At 49.0% G+C, this 20,533-nt stretch overlaps 9 non-coding genes across 9 annotated transcripts; all 9 read left to right on the top strand.

The window, feature by feature from the left end:
• The first annotated feature begins 1,385 nt into the window (after positions 1–1,385).
• LOC147220117 (5S ribosomal RNA) lies at positions 1,386–1,504 on the top strand. The gene has a single exon (XR_015108361.1). It is a non-coding gene; the product is annotated as a 5S ribosomal RNA (ribosomal RNA).
• Positions 1,505–2,884: 1,380 nt separating this feature from the next.
• LOC147220116 (5S ribosomal RNA) lies at positions 2,885–3,003 on the top strand. The gene has a single exon (XR_015108452.1). It is a non-coding gene; the product is annotated as a 5S ribosomal RNA (ribosomal RNA).
• A 1,380-nt stretch (positions 3,004–4,383) lies between these two features.
• On the top strand, positions 4,384–4,502 carry LOC147220115 (5S ribosomal RNA). The gene has a single exon (XR_015108360.1). It is a non-coding gene; the product is annotated as a 5S ribosomal RNA (ribosomal RNA).
• A 1,385-nt stretch (positions 4,503–5,887) lies between these two features.
• On the top strand, positions 5,888–6,006 carry LOC147220114 (5S ribosomal RNA). The gene has a single exon (XR_015108359.1). It is a non-coding gene; the product is annotated as a 5S ribosomal RNA (ribosomal RNA).
• Positions 6,007–7,386: 1,380 nt separating this feature from the next.
• On the top strand, positions 7,387–7,505 carry LOC147220113 (5S ribosomal RNA). Its single transcript, XR_015108358.1, has one exon. It is a non-coding gene; the product is annotated as a 5S ribosomal RNA (ribosomal RNA).
• Positions 7,506–8,890: 1,385 nt separating this feature from the next.
• LOC147220112 (5S ribosomal RNA) lies at positions 8,891–9,009 on the top strand. Its single transcript, XR_015108357.1, has one exon. It is a non-coding gene; the product is annotated as a 5S ribosomal RNA (ribosomal RNA).
• A 1,380-nt stretch (positions 9,010–10,389) lies between these two features.
• Positions 10,390–10,508, top strand: LOC147220111 (5S ribosomal RNA). The gene has a single exon (XR_015108356.1). It is a non-coding gene; the product is annotated as a 5S ribosomal RNA (ribosomal RNA).
• Positions 10,509–11,910: 1,402 nt separating this feature from the next.
• Positions 11,911–12,029, top strand: LOC147220110 (5S ribosomal RNA). The gene has a single exon (XR_015108354.1). It is a non-coding gene; the product is annotated as a 5S ribosomal RNA (ribosomal RNA).
• A 1,385-nt stretch (positions 12,030–13,414) lies between these two features.
• LOC147220109 (5S ribosomal RNA) lies at positions 13,415–13,533 on the top strand. The gene has a single exon (XR_015108555.1). It is a non-coding gene; the product is annotated as a 5S ribosomal RNA (ribosomal RNA).
• Positions 13,534–20,533: the final 7,000 nt, after the last annotated feature.

The following is a 20,533-nucleotide window of genomic DNA, read 5'->3' as shown; positions in this document are numbered from 1 at the left end:
TTTTCATGTTCGTTCCCTCTGTCAAAAGCAGGGGGTGCTGTCTCTCAAGAGCGCCAACATTTCACACACGGACACACGCCGCTCATTCCCTTGTGTCTGTCCCACCGGAGTCACCGTGAAGCCCGGCGCGACACGCGCTCAGTCATAGTTCCCCGCCTTACCTTTCGGGTCACTTTCCGTTGTCTCGCCGCCTCCGTCCGTCGCTCGCCGCCGTTCTTGTCATCCCCGTACAGTATTTCTCCATGTGTGCTGAATTTCTTTTTCTCTCGTTTATACCTGTCGCTGTTGAATAATCCAACCGCTGATCTCCGTACCGCTGGCTCTCCTAGGCACTTCCAGGACTCCACATGTACGGTACGTCATCAGGACCCCCTGCCTTTGAACTCCTCCTCCTCTTCGATGCCCTCCTCGCTTCTTTTTACACTCGTTTCTGCTCCTTTTGCGATCGCCAGTAATCAGCGCTTCTACCCTTGGCTCTCTTTCATTTTTCCCCATTCATTCATCATATTCCTAGGAGTCTGGTTGTTGAAGTCCTGGGTTTACTTTGATGCTTCGGCGTCCTGTCGGAGGGCCGTGTACCACGTGACCGGGCAGATGCGGAAGATGCATCAGCCATGTTGTTTTTTTTAAAGCAGGAACATCAGCCTCCACCGGGACCTCCGTGTCCGGGACGAGACGGAGGTCTTATCTTATCTTATCTTATCTTGACCTCCACCTGTTTTCTGCTCTCACTACAGATCACAACGGCATCTGCAAAGGTCACAGTCCGTGGAGATTCACGTCTACCTTCATCCGTCACCGTTGCGAACAAGAAGGGGCTCAGGGCCTATCCCCAACAGAGTCCCGCTTCCACCTTGAACTTCTCTGGTCCCGTCTTACAGCACACCGCACAACTGTCTCCCAGCTAGCATACATGTCCTGCACCAGTGCAACACACTTCTCTGCCGCTCCAGACTTCCTCATAGGATACCAGAGCTCCTCTCTTGGCAACCTGTCGTATGACTTTTCAAGGTGTACAAAAAGGCAATGCGGCTCCCACCGGCCTTCTCTGTACTTCTCTATGAGCATTCTCGGCGCAAATACTGCATCGGTAGTACTCTTCCTTTTTCCATGTGTATTTTATTTAATTTTCTCTTTCTCTTGTCATTAACTGTCCCGCCGTGCATTTGAGTCCTGGTATGGCCTTTGCTAGCTCCCTCTTTACCTTAGGCTGCAGCCTAAGGTAAAGTGTGTCTGATGATTTTTGGTTATAGTAACCTTGGTTGCCACTGGCTGTAATCATGGAAACGCAATAGAAGGAGCTCCTGACAGATCTGGAAATGACTGGAGGTGGAAAAGACGGGGGAGGGCTGCTTATAAAGTGCCCTTCCGCGTAGCCTAGTCTCGTTTACGGCCATACCACCCTGAACACGCCCGATCTCGTCTGATCTCGGAAGCCAAGCAGGGTCGGGCCTGGTTAGTACTTGGATGGGAGACCGCCTGGGAATACCAGGTGCCGTAAGCTTTTTCATGTTCGTTCCCTCTGTCAAAAGCAGGGGGTGCTGTCTCTCAAGAGCGGCAACATTTCACACACGGACACACGCCGCTCATTCCCTTGTGTCTGTCCCACCGGAGTCACCGTGAAGCCCGGCGCGACTAGCGCTCAGTCATAGTTCCCCGCCTTACCTTTCGGGTCACTTTCCGTTGTCTCGCCGCCTCCGTCCGTCGCTCGCCGCCGTTCTTGTCATCCCCGTACAGTATTTCTCCATGTGTGCTGAATTTCTTTTTCTCTCGTTTATACCTGTCGCTGTTGAATAATCCAACCGCTGATCTCCGTACCGCTGGCTCTCCTAGGCACTTCCAGGACTCCACATGTACGGTACGTCATCAGGACCCCCTGCCTTTGAACTCCTCCTCCTCTTCGATGCCCTCCTCGCTTCTTTTTACACTCGTTTCTGCTCCTTTTGCGATCGCCAGTAATCAGCGCTTCTACCCTTGGCTCTCTTTCATTTTTCCCCATTCATTCATCATATTCCTAGGAGTCTGGTTGTTGAAGTCCTGGGTTTACTTTGATGCTTCGGCGTCCTGTCGGAGGGCCGTGTACCACGTGACCGGGCAGATGCGGAAGATGCATCAGCCATGTTGTTTTTTTTAAAGCAGGAACATCAGCCTCCACCGGGACCTCCGTGTCCGGGACGAGACGGAGGTCTTATCTTATCTTATCTTGACCTCCACCTGTTTTCTGCTCTCACTACAGATCACAACGGCATCTGCAAAGGTCACAGTCCGTGGAGATTCACGTCTACCTTCATCCGTCACCGTTGCGAACAAGAAGGGGCTCAGGGCCTATCCCCAACAGAGTCCCGCTTCCACCTTGAACTTCTCTGGTCCCGTCTTACAGCACACCGCACAACTGTCTCCCAGCTAGCATACATGTCCTGCACCAGTGCAACACACTTCTCTGCCGCTCCAGACTTCCTCATAGGATACCAGAGCTCCTCTCTTGGCAACCTGTCGTATGACTTTTCAAGGTGTACAAAAAGGCAATGCGGCTCCCACCGGCCTTCTCTGTACTTCTCTATGAGCATTCTCGGCGCAAATACTGCATCGGTAGTACTCTTCCTTTTTCCATGTGTATTTTATTTAATTTTCTCTTTCTCTTGTCATTAACTGTCCCGCCGTGCATTTGAGTCCTGGTATGGCCTTTGCTAGCTCCCTCTTTACCTTAGGCTGCAGCCTAAGGTAAAGTGTGTCTGATGATTTTTGGTTATAGTAACCTTGGTTGCCACTGGCTGTAATCATGGAAACGCAATAGAAGGAGCTCCTGACACATCTGGAAATGACTGGAGGTGGAAAAGACGGGGGAGGGCTGCTTATAAAGTGCCCTTCCGCGTAGCCTAGTCTCGTTTACGGCCATACCACCCTGAACACGCCCGATCTCGTCTGGTCTCGGAAGCCAAGCAGGGTCGGGCCTGGTTAGTACTTGGATGGGAGACCGCCTGGGAATACCAGGTGCCGTAAGCTTTTTCATGTTCGTTCCCTCTGTCAAAAGCAGGGGGTGCTGTCTCTCAAGAGCGCCAACATTTCACACACGGACACACGCCGCTCATTCCCTTGTGTCTGTCCCACCGGAGTCACCGTGAAGCCCGGCGCGACACGCGTTCAGTCATAGTTCCCCGCCTTACCTTTCGGGTCACTTTCCGTTGTCTCGCCGCCTCCGTCCGTCGCTCGCCGCCGTTCTTGTCATCCCCGTACAGTATTTCTCCATGTGTGCTGAATTTCTTTTTCTCTCGTTTATACCTGTCGCTGTTGAATAATCCAACCGCTGATCTCCGTACCGCTGGCTCTCCTAGGCACTTCCAGGACTCCACATGTACGGTACGTCATCAGGACCCCCTGCCTTTGAACTCCTCCTCCTCTTCGATGCCCTCCTCGCTTCTTTTTACACTTGTTTCTGCTCCTTTTGCGATCGCCAGTAATCAGCGCTTCTACCCTTGGCTCTCTTTCATTTTTCCCCATTCATTCATCATATTCCTAGGAGTCTGGTTGTTGAAGTCCTGGGTTTACTTTGATGCTTCGGCGTCCTGTCGGAGGGCCGTGTACCACGTGACCGGGCAGATGCGGAAGATGCATCAGCCATGTTGTTTTTTTTAAAGCAGGAACATCAGCCTCCACAGGGACCTCCGTGTCCGGGACGAGACGGAGGTTTTATCTTATCTTATCTTGACCTCCACCTTTTTTCTGCTCTCACTACAGATCACAACGGCATCTGCAAAGGTCACAGTCCGTGGAGATTCACGTCTACCTTCATCCGTCACCGTTGCGAACAAGAAGGGGCTCAGGGCCTATCCCCAACAGAGTCCCGCTTCCACCTTGAACTTCTCTGGTCCCGTCTTACAGCACACCGCACAACTGTCTCCCAGCTAGCATACATGTCCTGCACCAGTGCAACACACTTCTCTGCCGCTCCAGACTTCCTCATAGGATACCAGAGCTCCTCTCTTGGCAACCTGTCGTATGACTTTTCAAGGTGTACAAAAAGGCAATGCGGCTCCCACCGGCCTTCTCTGTACTTCTCTATGAGCATTCTCGGCGCAAATACTGCATCGGTAGTACTCTTCCTTTTTCCATGTGTATTTTATTTAATTTTCTCTTTCTCTTGTCATTAACTGTCCCGCCGTGCATTTGAGTCCTGGTATGGCCTTTGCTAGCTCCCTCTTTACCTTAGGCTGCAGCCTAAGGTAAAGTGTGTCTGATGATTTTTGGTTATAGTAACCTTGGTTGCCACTGGCTGTAATCATGGAAACGCAATAGAAGGAGCTCCTGACACATCTGGAAATGACTGGAGGTGGAAAAGACGGGGGACGGCTGCTCATAAAGTGCCCTTCCGCGTAGCCTAGTCTCGTTTACGGCCATACCACCCTGAACACGCCCGATCTCGTCTGATCTCGGAAGCCAAGCAGGGTCGGGCCTGGTTAGTACTTGGATGGGAGACCGCCTGGGAATACCAGGTGCCGTAAGCTTTTTCATGTTCGTTCCCTCTGTCAAAAGCAGGGGGTGCTGTCTCTCAAGAGCGCCAACATTTCACACACGGACACACGCCGCTCATTCCCTTGTGTCTGTCCCACCGGAGTCACCGTGAAGCCCGGCGCGACACGCGCTCAGTCATAGTTCCCCGCCTTACCTTTCGGGTCACTTTCCGTTGTCTCGCCGCCTCCGTCCGTCGCTCGCCGCCGTTCTTGTCATCCCCGTACAGTATTTCTCCATGTGTGCTGAATTTCTTTTTCTCTCGTTTATACCTGTCGCTGTTGAATAATCCAACCGCTGATCTCCGTACCGCTGGCTCTCCTAGGCACTTCCAGGACTCCACATGTACGGTACGTCATCAGGACCCCCTGCCTTTGAACTCCTCCTCCTCTTCGATGCCCTCCTCGCTTCTTTTTACACTCGTTTCTGCTCCTTTTGCGATCGCCAGTAATCAGCGCTTCTACCCTTGGCTCTCTTTCATTTTTCCCCATTCATTCATCATATTCCTAGGAGTCTGGTTGTTGAAGTCCTGGGTTTACTTTGATGCTTCGGCGTCCTGTCGGAGGGCCGTGTACCACGTGACCGGGCAGATGCGGAAGATGCATCAGCCATGTTGTTTTTTTTAAAGCAGGAACATCAGCCTCCACCGGGACCTCCGTGTCCGGGACGAGACGGAGGTCTTATCTTATCTTATCTTATCTTGACCTCCACCTGTTTTCTGCTCTCACTACAGATCACAACGGCATCTGCAAAGGTCACAGTCCGTGGAGATTCACGTCTACCTTCATCCGTCACCGTTGCGAACAAGAAGGGGCTCAGGGCCTATCCCCAACAGAGTCCCGCTTCCACCTTGAACTTCTCTGGTCCCGTCTTACAGCACACCGCACAACTGTCTCCCAGCTAGCATACATGTCCTGCACCAGTGCAACACACTTCTCTGCCGCTCCAGACTTCCTCATAGGATACCAGAGCTCCTCTCTTGGCAACCTGTCGTATGACTTTTCAAGGTGTACAAAAAGGCAATGCGGCTCCCACCGGCCTTCTCTGTACTTCTCTATGAGCATTCTCGGCGCAAATACTGCATCGGTAGTACTCTTCCTTTTTCCATGTGTATTTTATTTAATTTTCTCTTTCTCTTGTCATTAACTGTCCCGCCGTGCATTTGAGTCCTGGTATGGCCTTTGCTAGCTCCCTCTTTACCTTAGGCTGCAGCCTAAGGTAAAGTGTGTCTGATGATTTTTGGTTATAGTAACCTTGGTTGCCACTGGCTGTAATCATGGAAACGCAATAGAAGGAGCTCCTGACACATCTGGAAATGACTGGAGGTGGAAAAGACGGGGGAGGGCTGCTTATAAAGTGCCCTTCCGCGTAGCCTAGTCTCGTTTACGGCCATACCACCCTGAACACGCCCGATCTCGTCTGATCTCGGAAGCCAAGCAGGGTCGGGCCTGGTTAGTACTTGGATGGGAGACCGCCTGGGAATACCAGGTGCCGTAAGCTTTTTCATGTTCGTTCCCTCTGTCAAAAGCAGGGGGTGCTGTCTCTCAAGAGCGCCAACATTTCACACACGGACACACGCCGCTCATTCCCTTGTGTCTGTCCCACCGGAGTCACCGTGAAGCCCGGCGCGACACGCGCTCAGTCATAGTTCCCCGCCTTACCTTTCGGGTCACTTTCCGTTGTCTCGCCGCCTCCGTCCGTCGCTCGCCGCCGTTCTTGTCATCCCCGTACAGTATTTCTCCATGTGTGCTGAATTTCTTTTTCTCTCGTTTATACCTGTCGCTGTTGAATAATCCAACCGCTGATCTCCGTACCGCTGGCTCTCCTAGGCACTTCCAGGACTCCACATGTACGGTACGTCATCAGGACCCCCTGCCTTTGAACTCCTCCTCCTCTTCGATGCCCTCCTCGCTTCTTTTTACACTCGTTTCTGCTCCTTTTGCGATCGCCAGTAATCAGCGCTTCTACCCTTGGCTCTCTTTCATTTTTCCCCATTCATTCATCATATTCCTAGGAGTCTGGTTGTTGAAGTCCTGGGTTTACTTTGATGCTTCGGCGTCCTGTCGGAGGGCCGTGTACCACGTGACCGGGCAGATGCGGAAGATGCATCAGCCATGTTGTTTTTTTTAAAGCAGGAACATCAGCCTCCACAGGGACCTCCGTGTCCGGGACGAGACGGAGGTTTTATCTTATCTTATCTTGACCTCCACCTTTTTTCTGCTCTCACTACAGATCACAACGGCATCTGCAAAGGTCACAGTCCGTGGAGATTCACGTCTACCTTCATCCGTCACCGTTGCGAACAAGAAGGGGCTCAGGGCCTATCCCCAACAGAGTCCCGCTTCCACCTTGAACTTCTCTGGTCCCGTCTTACAGCACACCGCACAACTGTCTCCCAGCTAGCATACATGTCCTGCACCAGTGCAACACACTTCTCTGCCGCTCCAGACTTCCTCATAGGATACCAGAGCTCCTCTCTTGGCAACCTGTCGTATGACTTTTCAAGGTGTACAAAAAGGCAATGCGGCTCCCACCGGCCTTCTCTGTACTTCTCTATGAGCATTCTCGGCGCAAATACTGCATCGGTAGTACTCTTCCTTTTTCCATGTGTATTTTATTTAATTTTCTCTTTCTCTTGTCATTAACTGTCCCGCCGTGCATTTGAGTCCTGGTATGGCCTTTGCTAGCTCCCTCTTTACCTTAGGCTGCAGCCTAAGGTAAAGTGTGTCTGATGATTTTTGGTTATAGTAACCTTGGTTGCCACTGGCTGTAATCATGGAAACGCAATAGAAGGAGCTCCTGACACATCTGGAAATGACTGGAGGTGGAAAAGACGGGGGACGGCTGCTCATAAAGTGCCCTTCCGCGTAGCCTAGTCTCGTTTACGGCCATACCACCCTGAACACGCCCGATCTCGTCTGATCTCGGAAGCCAAGCAGGGTCGGGCCTGGTTAGTACTTGGATGGGAGACCGCCTGGGAATACCAGGTGCCGTAAGCTTTTTCATGTTCGTTCCCTCTGTCAAAAGCAGGGGGTGCTGTCTCTCAAGAGCGCCAACATTTCACACACGGACACACGCCGCTCATTCCCTTGTGTCTGTCCCACCGGAGTCACCGTGAAGCCCGGCGCGACACGCGCTCAGTCATAGTTCCCCGCCTTACCTTTCGGGTCACTTTCCGTTGTCTCGCCGCCTCCGTCCGTCGCTCGCCGCCGTTCTTGTCATCCCCGTACAGTATTTCTCCATGTGTGCTGAATTTCTTTTTCTCTCGTTTATACCTGTCGCTGTTGAATAATCCAACCGCTGATCTCCGTACCGCTGGCTCTCCTAGGCACTTCCAGGACTCCACATGTACGGTACGTCATCAGGACCCCCTGCCTTTGAACTCCTCCTCCTCTTCGATGCCCTCCTCGCTTCTTTTTACACTCGTTTCTGCTCCTTTTGCGATCGCCAGTAATCAGCGCTTCTACCCTTGGCTCTCTTTCATTTTTCCCCATTCATTCATCATATTCCTAGGAGTCTGGTTGTTGAAGTCCTGGGTTTACTTTGATGCTTCGGCGTCCTGTCGGAGGGCCGTGTACCACGTGACCGGGCAGATGCGGAAGATGCATCAGCCATGTTGTTTTTTTTAAAGCAGGAACATCAGCCTCCACCGGGACCTCCGTGTCCGGGACGAGACGGAGGTCTTATCTTATCTTATCTTATCTTGACCTCCACCTGTTTTCTGCTCTCACTACAGATCACAACGGCATCTGCAAAGGTCACAGTCCGTGGAGATTCACGTCTACCTTCATCCGTCACCGTTGCGAACAAGAAGGGGCTCAGGGCCTATCCCCAACAGAGTCCCGCTTCCACCTTGAACTTCTCTGGTCCCGTCTTACAGCACACCGCACAACTGTCTCCCAGCTAGCATACATGTCCTGCACCAGTGCAACACACTTCTCTGCCGCTCCAGACTTCCTCATAGGATACCAGAGCTCCTCTCTTGGCAACCTGTCGTATGACTTTTCAAGGTGTACAAAAAGGCAATGCGGCTCCCACCGGCCTTCTCTGTACTTCTCTATGAGCATTCTCGGCGCAAATACTGCATCGGTAGTACTCTTCCTTTTTCCATGTGTATTTTATTTAATTTTCTCTTTCTCTTGTCATTAACTGTCCCGCCGTGCATTTGAGTCCTGGTATGGCCTTTGCTAGCTCCCTCTTTACCTTAGGCTGCAGCCTAAGGTAAAGTGTGTCTGATGATTTTTGGTTATAGTAACCTTGGTTGCCACTGGCTGTAATCATGGAAACGCAATAGAAGGAGCTCCTGACACATCTGGAAATGACTGGAGGTGGAAAAGACGGGGGAGGGCTGCTTATAAAGTGCCCTTCCGCGTAGCCTAGTCTCGTTTACGGCCATACCACCCTGAACACGCCCGATCTCGTCTGATCTCGGAAGCCAAGCAGGGTCGGGCCTGGTTAGTACTTGGATGGGAGACCGCCTGGGAATACCAGGTGCCGTAAGCTTTTTCATGTTCGTTCCCTCTGTCAAAAGCAGGGGGTGCTGTCTCTCAAGAGCGCCAACATTTCACACACGGACACACGCCGCTCATTCCCTTGTGTCTGTCCCACCGGAGTCACCGTGAAGCCCGGCGCGACACGCGCTCAGTCATAGTTCCCCGCCTTACCTTTCGGGTCACTTTCCGTTGTCTCGCCGCCTCCGTCCGTCGCTCGCCGCCGTTCTTGTCATCCCCGTACAGTATTTCTCCATGTGTGCTGAATTTCTTTTTCTCTCGTTTATACCTGTCGCTGTTGAATAATCCAACCGCTGATCTCCGTACCGCTGGCTCTCCTAGGCACTTCCAGGACTCCACATGTACGGTACGTCATCAGGACCCCCTGCCTTTGAACTCCTCCTCCTCTTCGATGCCCTCCTCGCTTCTTTTTACACTCGTTTCTGCTCCTTTTGCGATCGCCAGTAATCAGCGCTTCTACCCTTGGCTCTCTTTCATTTTTCCCCATTCATTCATCATATTCCTAGGAGTCTGGTTGTTGAAGTCCTGGGTTTACTTTGATGCTTCGGCGTCCTGTCGGAGGGCCGTGTACCACGTGACCGGGCAGATGCGGAAGATGCATCAGCCATGTTGTTTTTTTTAAAGCAGGAACATCAGCCTCCACAGGGACCTCCGTGTCCGGGACGAGACGGAGGTTTTATCTTATCTTATCTTGACCTCCACCTTTTTTCTGCTCTCACTACAGATCACAACGGCATCTGCAAAGGTCACAGTCCGTGGAGATTCACGTCTACCTTCATCCGTCACCGTTGCGAACAAGAAGGGGCTCAGGGCCTATCCCCAACAGAGTCCCGCTTCCACCTTGAACTTCTCTGGTCCCGTCTTACAGCACACCGCACAACTGTCTCCCAGCTAGCATACATGTCCTGCACCAGTGCAACACACTTCTCTGCCGCTCCAGACTTCCTCATAGGATACCAGAGCTCCTCTCTTGGCAACCTGTCGTATGACTTTTCAAGGTGTACAAAAAGGCAATGCGGCTCCCACCGGCCTTCTCTGTACTTCTCTATGAGCATTCTCGGCGCAAATACTGCATCGGTAGTACTCTTCCTTTTTCCATGTGTATTTTATTTAATTTTCTCTTTCTCTTGTCATTAACTGTCCCGCCGTGCATTTGAGTCCTGGTATGGCCTTTGCTAGCTCCCTCTTTACCTTAGGCTGCAGCCTAAGGTAAAGTGTGTCTGATGATTTTTGGTTATAGTAACCTTGGTTGCCACTGGCTGTAATCATGGAAACGCAATAGAAGGAGCTCCTGACAGATCTGGAAATGACTGGAGGTGGAAAAGACGGGGGAGGGCTGCTTATAAAGTGCCCTTCCGCGTAGCCTAGTCTCGTTTACGGCCATACCACCCTGAACACGCCCGATCTCGTCTGATCTCGGAAGCCAAGCAGGGTCGGGCCTGGTTAGTACTTGGATGGGAGACCGCCTGGGAATACCAGGTGCCGTAAGCTTTTTCATGTTCGTTCCCTCTGTCAAAAGCAGGGGGTGCTGTCTCTCAAGAGCGCCAACATTTCACACACGGACACACGCCGCTCATTCCCTTGTGTCTGTCCCACCGGAGTCACCGTGAAGCCCGGCGCGACACGCGCTCAGTCATAGTTCCCCGCCTTACCTTTCGGGTCACTTTCCGTTGTCTCGCCGCCTCCGTCCGTCGCTCGCCGCCGTCCGTCGCTCGCCGCCGTTCTTGTCATCCCCGTACAGTATTTCTCCATGTGTGCTGAATTTCTTTTTCTCTCGTTTATACCTGTCGCTGTTGAATAATCCAACCGCTGATCTCCGTACCGCTGGCTCTCCTAGGCACTTCCAGGACTCCACATGTACGGTACGTCATCAGGACCCCCTGCCTTTGAACTCCTCCTCCTCTTCGATGCCCTCCTCGCTTCTTTTTACACTCGTTTCTGCTCCTTTTGCGATCGCCAGTAATCAGCGCTTCTACCCTTGGCTCTCTTTCATTTTTCCCCATTCATTCATCATATTCCTAGGAGTCTGGTTGTTGAAGTCCTGGGTTTACTTTGATGCTTCGGCGTCCTGTCGGAGGGCCGTGTACCACGTGACCGGGCAGATGCGGAAGATGCATCAGCCATGTTGTTTTTTTTAAAGCAGGAACATCAGCCTCCACCAGGACCTCCGTGTCCGGGACGAGACGGAGGTCTTATCTTATCTTATCTTATCTTGACCTCCACCTGTTTTCTGCTCTCACTACAGATCACAACGGCATCTGCAAAGGTCACAGTCCGTGGAGATTCACGTCTACCTTCATCCGTCACCGTTGCGAACAAGAAGGGGCTCAGGGCCTATCCCCAACAGAGTCCCGCTTCCACCTTGAACTTCTCTGGTCCCGTCTTACAGCACACCGCACAACTGTCTCCCAGCTAGCATACATGTCCTGCACCAGTGCAACACACTTCTCTGCCGCTCCAGACTTCCTCATAGGATACCAGAGCTCCTCTCTTGGCAACCTGTCGTATGACTTTTCAAGGTGTACAAAAAGGCAATGCGGCTCCCACCGGCCTTCTCTGTACTTCTCTATGAGCATTCTCGGCGCAAATACTGCATCGGTAGTACTCTTCCTTTTTCCATGTGTATTTTATTTAATTTTCTCTTTCTCTTGTCATTAACTGTCCCGCCGTGCATTTGAGTCCTGGTATGGCCTTTGCTAGCTCCCTCTTTACCTTAGGCTGCAGCCTAAGGTAAAGTGTGTCTGATGATTTTTGGTTATAGTAACCTTGGTTGCCACTGGCTGTAATCATGGAAACGCAATAGAAGGAGCTCCTGACACATCTGGAAATGACTGGAGGTGGAAAAGACGGGGGACGGCTGCTTATAAAGTGCCCTTCCGCGTAGCCTAGTCTCGTTTACGGCCATACCACCCTGAACACGCCCGATCTCGTCTGATCTCGGAAGCCAAGCAGGGTCGGGCCTGGTTAGTACTTGGATGGGAGACCGCCTGGGAATACCAGGTGCCGTAAGCTTTTTCATGTTCGTTCCCTCTGTCAAAAGCAGGGGGTGCTGTCTCTCAAGAGCGCCAACATTTCACACACGGACACACGCCGCTCATTCCCTTGTGTCTGTCCCACCGGAGTCACCGTGAAGCCCGGCGCGACACGCGCTCAGTCATAGTTCCCCGCCTTACCTTTCGGGTCACTTTCCGTTGTCTCGCCGCCTCCGTCCGTCGCTCGCCGCCGTTCTTGTCATCCCCGTACAGTATTTCTCCATGTGTGCTGAATTTCTTTTTCTCTCGTTTATACCTGTCGCTGTTGAATAATCCAACCGCTGATCTCCGTACCGCTGGCTCTCCTAGGCACTTCCAGGACTCCACATGTACGGTACGTCATCAGGACCCCCTGCCTTTGAACTCCTCCTCCTCTTCGATGCCCTCCTCGCTTCTTTTTACACTCGTTTCTGCTCCTTTTGCGATCGCCAGTAATCAGCGCTTCTACCCTTGGCTCTCTTTCATTTTTCCCCATTCATTCATCATATTCCTAGGAGTCTGGTTGTTGAAGTCCTGGGTTTACTTTGATGCTTCGGCGTCCTGTCGGAGGGCCGTGTACCACGTGACCGGGCAGATGCGGAAGATGCATCAGCCATGTTGTTTTTTTTAAAGCAGGAACATCAGCCTCCACCGGGACCTCCGTGTCCGGGACGAGACGGAGGTCTTATCTTATCTTATCTTATCTTGACCTCCACCTGTTTTCTGCTCTCACTACAGATCACAACAGCATCTGCAAAGGTCACAGTCCGTGGAGATTCACGTCTACCTTCATCCGTCACCGTTGCGAACAAGAAGGGGCTCAGGGCCTATCCCCAACAGAGTCCCGCTTCCACCTTGAACTTCTCTGGTCCCGTCTTACAGCACACCGCACAACTGTCTCCCAGCTAGCATACATGTCCTGCACCAGTGCAACACACTTCTCTGCCGCTCCAGACTTCCTCATAGGATACCAGAGCTCCTCTCTTGGCAACCTGTCGTATGACTTTTCAAGGTGTACAAAAAGGCAATGCGGCTCCCACCGGCCTTCTCTGTACTTCTCTATGAGCATTCTCGGCGCAAATACTGCATCGGTAGTACTCTTCCTTTTTCCATGTGTATTTTATTTAATTTTCTCTTTCTCTTGTCATTAACTGTCCCGCCGTGCATTTGAGTCCTGGTATGGCCTTTGCTAGCTCCCTCTTTACCTTAGGCTGCAGCCTAAGGTAAAGTGTGTCTGATGATTTTTGGTTATAGTAACCTTGGTTGCCACTGGCTGTAATCATGGAAACGCAATAGAAGGAGCTCCTGACACATCTGGAAATGACTGGAGGTGGAAAAGACGGGGGAGGGCTGCTTATAAAGTGCCCTTCCGCGTAGCCTAGTCTCGTTTACGGCCATACCACCCTGAACACGCCCGATCTCGTCTGATCTCGGAAGCCAAGCAGGGTCGGGCCTGTTTAGTACTTGGATGGGAGACCGCCTGGGAATACCAGTTGCCGTAAGCTTTTTCATGTTCGTTCCCTCTGTCAAAAGCAGGGGGTGCTGTCTCTCAAGAGCGCCAACATTTCACACACGGACACACGCCGCTCATTCCCTTGTGTCTGTCCCACCGGAGTCACCGTGAAGCCCGGCGCGACACGCGCTCAGTCATAGTTCCCCGCCTTACCTTTCGGGTCACTTTCCGTTGTCTCGCCGCCTCCGTCCGTCGCTCGCCGCCGTTCTTGTCATCCCCGTACAGTATTTCTCCATGTGTGCTGAATTTCTTTTTCTCTCGTTTATACCTGTCGCTGTTGAATAATCCAACCGCTGATCTCCGTACCGCTGGCTCTCCTAGGCACTTCCAGGACTCCACATGTACGGTACGTCATCAGGACCCCCTGCCTTTGAACTCCTCCTCCTCTTCGATGCCCTCCTCGCTTCTTTTTACACTCGTTTCTGCTCCTTTTGCGATCGCCAGTAATCAGCGCTTCTACCCTTGGCTCTCTTTCATTTTTCCCCATTCATTCATCATATTCCTAGGAGTCTGGTTGTTGAAGTCCTGGGTTTACTTTGATGCTTCGGCGTCCTGTCGGAGGGCCGTGTACCACGTGACCGGGCAGATGCGGAAGATGCATCAGCCAAAGTTTAGTTTCACAAAATTAAAAGAAAGAAAAATGAAATATAATTGGTAGTGCGTTCATTTGAGATTTTGTCGCTTTGCAACTACATAAACATATTCAAAAACCATGTACATCCCTTCAAGTTCAGTCCAGTTCAAAAACCATAACCTTAAAGTCCGTTTTGTTTTTCTCAGAAAGTTCAATCGTGGCAGGCCTGATTCGATGCTCGGGATCGTTGGACCAGAAAAACAGAAAATGTCCGTTTCACTTGTTCACAAGCCCCAAAATAAAATGCATGTGCTTTGATGTACTCACTAATCCTTTTGGTGTTGAAGCAATGGATAGTCAAATGTTGTCCATCACCATGCGATTTCCTCTCGGCAAACGGGTTAGCAATGACTTGGCATCACGGCATCACGAAGTGCACTCGGTGAAACTCATCGGTTAAGCCTCAGCAGAAACGTCCAGAGAATTCCTCTCGGTCCACTGAGCATCAAAGGTCTCCAATTCCAAGCTCATATACTTTACATACAGAGTATGAAATTAACTCGCGGTAAAATGCCAACAATGCTAACGCTCGATTAGCATCGCATATGTGCACTTAAACATATCGTCTAAGCATAAAAATCATATACATCGAGTACTCACTCATCACAGGGTTAAATAGTCGAAAACAGCAACGTAGACTCTGCATCCACAATGTTTTATGACCATTCTCCTTTCAGCTTAGCTTCACAAACTTCCCTCGGCAAACGCAGCAGTCGAATGCCTCGCGCCTAGATGTTCTATTGCCTTCCTCATTCAGATCCCGCCATCACGCATGGGATTGGACACTAAGTGTACATCAACCAATACAATTCAAGAAAATACCATATTGACACTTAACAAGTTCGGATGCAAACAAAAGCACATGTTGAGCTGTACGTTTCACACAAGCTTGTGGCGATTAAAAGCACGATTCACAAATAAATGACAAAAACCTTAGATAAGATTAAACCTTGTTTTTAACCATTTATGAACACATTTTAAACATGAAATATTAAATGTTTTACAGCCATTTCAGTCTTAATTAATTTTACTTAAATGTTAAAACATCTTTACATTTTAGCCTGTATGGTCTGTAATGAAATTTTAGACGGGCTACATCCTCCCCCTTCTAAAAGGTGTAGATGTCCTCATCTAACTGTACTGTTTAGACTTAGATCTGTAGGGGCATGTTTTAGGATGTTTCACAAGATCAGGGTTTCCTCTGGCACTGAGGTTCAAGTGAATGACCATGCTCTGGTGCACAATAGTCACAGGTTCCCCAGCTTGAGTTCCAGGTTTATCATAGGTCAAGCGGATCACTGGTTTTACTTCACGCGTTGACTTTCTGCTTCTAGGGCTGGTTTGAGTTCTCAACTCCACATCAGTGTCTTCAGCTGTATCATTAGTATCTGCTTCCTCGTTGGAGGACTGATATTCCTCTTCCTGTGAACTGACAGAATGTACTTTCTCCACCTCCGGTTCACTCTCAGATGAGGGGAAATTTTCAAAGGGAGTATGCTCTGGGGTGGTTCGGTCTGGTATGGACAGTGGTTTCCTGACCTTATCACAGGTTGGGCACTCGTAGACACACTCATACTCAGATTCAGAGTTTGAAGAGATGTCAGATGTCTGATTATTTTGGTGATGTGTTTGATGTCTTAGAGTATGTTGTCTCCTGGTAACTGGTGTTCTGACTCTTTTAGTTTGTTCAGAATTATCGGGAATCCTGACAAGATAACCAATTTGTAGAAGGTGGTCTCTGTGTTGAGTTTTGACACTTCCAGTTCCTTGTTCGGGTTTGACTCTGTCTACAGGTAAGTTGGAAAACTTTTTAATCACAATATAGGGTGTGGATTTCCATCTATCTTGTAGTTTGTTTCCCAGTTACGCCAACATTTCTTATGAGGACTCTTCTTGTAGAGGTTGGTCTCTTACTCATTGATCATAACAGGTTTTGTTTCTCAGATGGCTCTTGGTTGCACACTCTGCAGCTAAATGGTAAGCTTTTTGGAGTTCTTTTCTCATTTTGTCCACATACTGTAGGTGAGACGTCTCTGAATTACCGTCGAGAGCTGTACCAAAACAGAGGTCAACAGGCAATCTGGCATTGTGCCCGAACATTAAGTAGTATGGGGAATATCCAGTGGACTAATTTTTAGTGCAATTATACGCATGTACTAACTGACTGATATGTTGACTCCAGTTTTGTTTCTGCACATTTTCAAGAGTTCCAAGCATTGAGAGAAGTGTTCTGTTGAAATGTTCTGGTTGAGCATCACCTTGCGGATGATAAGGTGAGGTGTGCGACTTTCTTACTCCAAGCATGGATAAGAGTTTTTTTATGAGGCGGCTTTCAAAATCTCTACCTTGGTCTGAATGTATTCTAGCGGGTAGTCCATAATGAACAAAGTACTTTCCCACAATACTTTGGCAACTGTAACTGACTTTTGGTCCTTTGTAGGAAATGCCTGAGCATACCTTGTATAACAGACCTGGGCATTGTATGGCCCGGGCCACATACCTTTGGTTGACTCTGACCGCCAGTGTAAGGTTAATTGGAAATTACAAAATAAACATACTTTCCAATTTCACCTCATTCATGGGCTAAAGCTGCACTGCTTTTATTCTGAAGTTGTTGTTTTTTTTCTTAATTCACGCACATAATGACGTAATGCGAATATCAAGACATGCGCGCGATTGAATCACAAGAAGACAATTTTCGCCCTCAAAAATATCCGCTCAGGCTAAAAAGAGAAAGGTAGATGCCGAATGTAGGATTTTCAACAAAAATTGGACAGCTAAGTATTTATTTACTGAAGTTGGAGGTAAAGCTGTGTGTTTAGTTTGCGGGGAGCAGATTGTCGTGTTTAAGGACTACAATTTGAGTCGGCATTACCAGACGAAACATGCAGAGAAATATAAAAACCTGACTGATGACGAAAGAACGCGGACATTGGAAGCTTTGCTAGCCAAGCTGCAAACGCAGCAAGGCTTTTTTACCAAGCTTCATACATCCAGGGATGCAGCAACCAAGACCAGCTTCGTGATATCCCACAAAATAGCCAAAAACAGCAAGCCATTCGCAGAGGGGGAGTTTGTGAAAGAGTGCTTGGTAGACTCTGCAGCACTAATATGCCCTGAAAAAAAGCGGCATTTGAGCAAGTCCCGCTGTCCAGGCGAACCGTGACGAGAAGGATCGAGGACATTGCGGGGAATCTGGAGCTACAGCTGCAACGTGAAGTGCCAAGTTTTGACGTTTTCTCCTTGGCTTTGGACGAGAGTTGTGATGTCCGCGACACAGCCCAGCTACTCGTATTTGTCCGTGGGATAGCGCCGGACTTCAAGATTACGGAGGAGCTGGCAGCAATGCGGTCGTTAAAAGGGATGACGACAGGGAGCGATCTCTTCACTGAGGTAAATGCTTGTATGGACACGTTGGGACTGAAATGGGACAGACTGGCAGGTGTCACCAAGGACGGTTGTCCAAATCTTACAGGGAAAAATGTCGGACTTTTAAAACGCATGCAGGATAAAGTGACTGAAATTGACCCTGATCAGAAATTGGTATTTTTACATTGTATTTTACACCAACATGTGTTGTGCACATCAGTGCTAAAAATTAACCATGTTATCGATGTTGTTACTATAATAGTTAACTTCATCAGGGCGCGGGCACTGAATCACAGACAGTTTATAACACTTCTGGAGGAGCATGAGAGTGAGCACAGTGACATTGGCTACCACACTTCTATGAGATGGCTCAGCCTGGGCAAAGTGCTAAAAAGAGTCTGGGATCTGAAAGCAGAAATCCAGGAGTTTTGTGAGACAAAAGGCAAGGCCATCCCAGAGCTTGCAGATGAGGACAGGATGGCAGATTTTGCATTTGCTGTTGATGTGACTGCACTGATGAATGAACTGAACACCAAGCTGCAAGGCAAGGGCCTTTTTGTGCATGAAATGCACAGCCTGGTGAAGGCTTTCATGAGAAAGATACAGTTGCTTTCAAGACAACAGGAGAGCAACACTCTCACTCACATGCTGACCCTGAAAGAAGTCACACCTTCAGCTGATAACCTCTGCAGGTACTCATCCATGTGAGGAGCATTGCATGATGAGTTTTCAAGGCGATTTGAGGATCTTAGAACAATGGAGGATGACATGCACATGATTTCTTCTCTCTTTACCTTCCGTGTGGATGAGGCACCCAGTGATTTTCAGCTGGAACTCATTGACCTGCAGTCTGATGTAGTACTGGCAGAGCACTTTAAGTCAGGATCTCTGCTGGATTTCTACTCTTCTCTCAAGGAGGAGAACTTTCCAAACATTAGGAGACATGCTCAGAAGATGTTTGTTCTCTTTGGCTCTACCTACATTTGTGAACAAACATTTTCAATGATGAAGTTTACAAAATCCAGGTATAGATCCTCTCACTGATGATCATCTGTCAGCTGTGCTTCACATCTCCACTTCAGACCTTCACTTTCATTAGTTGGATGAGGTTGCATAGACGGGTTAGGAGACACTGATAGTGGCATTACAGTACAAACATAGCAATCAGTTTGGTCTCCTGCTGTTATATTTATCAATTGCCACCAGAGACTGTTACAGTGAGGAGCATTGTTCTCATTTCATAGTTCTTTATAAGTTTGAGATAGGCCCTTCTTTACTCATCAGACTTGTCATTGTTTGTCTCTGCCTTCTCCTGCTGGGTTGGGTGCTCCTGTTTTGGCTGGCTCATCCTGGACCCTTCCAACTTAAACGGTTAGGGATCTGGTGGTTTCTTCACTAATGCAGCCGATGCCTTGAGACGAGTAAGACTATCCTTCTTACTCCCCTTTGTAGTCAGCCTTCCCCTCTAGCCAGTGTTAGTAGGATCAACAGGGAGTACCTTACAGTGTGATTATGAATCCAAGTGGATCGTTCCGCAGTTTTCACTGCAGTCGGCGTGGTCAGAAGTACTTGGAATGGTCCTTCCCAGCATGCTGAACTCCAACAGCTTCTCTTTATGACTTTCACGAAGATCCAATCACCAACTCGGACCTTCACCTGTGGAGCAGATTGAGATTCAGGCAGATCATTTGCGTCTGTTACATCTCGTTGCCTTAGTGTATTTCTAATGTATTCCACTAAGTTTCTTCTGTGTGGGCCTTCTCTAGGTCTGGATGTGTCATCGGTAACCTGAATGGTCCACCATGTATTATCTATAATGGTGTCAAACCATTCACTGTGGTAACTATGTGCATATACATTTTTACCATATATATGCACTCTCGCCATGTCTTTCCTGTATGTTCCATACATTTTCTTAGTCTGTTTTTTACTGTTTCATTTGTTCTTTCCACTAACCCTGCAGTTTGTGGATGATAAGAACAATGTCTCTTTCAGTCAATGTCCATAACTTGATCCATTGTGTACTACTTCATTTATTCTCTGCAGTATGCCATGGGTTGGCAGAATGTATTTACAGATAGGATTAACTACAGCTTCTGCATCAGCTTTTGTAATGCTGTGACCGCGTCTCGGCAAACTAATCACAGTTTTCCTTATTTACAAAACCAGTATAGCAATTGCTCCCATTTCCCCTCTGTACACGTACATTTACACACATTCCAAACCGACACTCGGCTCCAATACACAGTAGTCCCGCCACGAGGCTACAGTTAGCTAGCGGCTAGCGATCGCATGCTATTAGCACTACCCAAGCTACTGCTGACCTCAACCCTACAAGTTAAACGGCCATTCACTCACTTCACCGGGACTCTTTCGCTCGTTTTTACCTATTTACGTGTCGTTATAACTCTTTACCTGTAACGCAGACATTAGCCACATTACTGGCGTCCAACCTCTTTGCTGCCGACACAGCACTGAACTAATGCTGTGACCGCGTCTCGGCAAACTAATCACAGTTGGTTTCACGCCATCCTGTGGTGGAATGTGGTACTACATACTTACGAACAGTGAGTGAGAGGAAAGGAGCAAGTTGCCAACTCAAGAAATAAAATAGATTAAATATAAAAAAAAGGGAGGGGGATGTCTGGTCTTTGCGCTCTCATAATTGAAATTTCCACCCATTTGCTGTGGCTGTCAATCATTCCCAAACAATATCTATATTTTCCTACAGAATTGAATTCAATAAAATCCATGTCCATCACTTCTAAAGGATATTGTGGATCTGGAAACCTTCCTTTCTTTGGTCTTAGTTTCCTTGAGTATTATTTTTAAAGCATGTTATACATTGTGCACACAAATTTTTTTAAGTAGGAATTTAGGATAATGGTATAGAAGTGTTTTGACGTAAGTACCTCCATCCCTCCTGTTGACACATGGCAAGGCCAATGGGTCATTTTCATTTATCATCAAAATTCCATTGAAGTCTGTT

The sequence above is a fragment of the Fistularia commersonii genome, chromosome 24 (genome assembly GCF_037954325.1).
Source record: "Fistularia commersonii isolate RoL2024-O1a breed Wild chromosome 24, RoL_Fcom_v1.0, whole genome shotgun sequence".
Classification (NCBI taxonomy): Eukaryota; Metazoa; Chordata; class Actinopteri; order Syngnathiformes; family Fistulariidae; genus Fistularia; species Fistularia commersonii.
This window is presented reverse-complemented; position numbering and strand designations above follow the sequence as displayed.